Source organism: Pteropus vampyrus, unplaced genomic scaffold, assembly GCF_000151845.1.
Source record: "Pteropus vampyrus isolate Shadow unplaced genomic scaffold, Pvam_2.0 Scaffold167, whole genome shotgun sequence".
Taxonomy (NCBI): Eukaryota; Metazoa; Chordata; class Mammalia; order Chiroptera; family Pteropodidae; genus Pteropus; species Pteropus vampyrus.
Window position 1 is genome coordinate 4,420,162 of NW_011888948.1, and position 581 is coordinate 4,420,742.

Here is a 581-nt window from a genome sequence, read left to right on the forward strand (position 1 = left end):
ATCATCATCTCTGTTTAGAACCACAAACTGCTTCATAAATACCTTTGTTATTTCCTTTCTGTCTCACTACATTACATTATCCACATAGTACCCAGAATCACCTTACTCATAAATCAGCTCAAAACCCTCCCACATCTTTCCCAACCCACTCAGCACAAAGTCTAAATACAAAGTCCTACACAATCTGGCCTATGCCTACCTCTGTGATTTCATCTCCCTTTAATTTCAACCCATTCCCTTCCAACTACTGGCTTTCCTCTGATCCTCTACAATGCAAGCTTTTCCTTGGCTTCAGGGCAAGAGTATACTACCTAGGACACTATTCTCCAATATCCTTTCAATCCCAACTACTTCACATTATTCAGGCCTCTGTTTAAATACCTCCGCCAAAAGGCCTTTAAAAATAGTAGCATACACATACACCTACTCACCCATGGTCACTCCCTATACTTTCTACTTCCTTTCTCCTGCTTTATTTCTCCTCAGTGCCCTTATTCCACTATCTAAAATTATTTTATACGTGTTTGTCTCCACCATTAGATTGTAAGTTTAAACTCTGACTTATTCAATGCTGTTTCCTT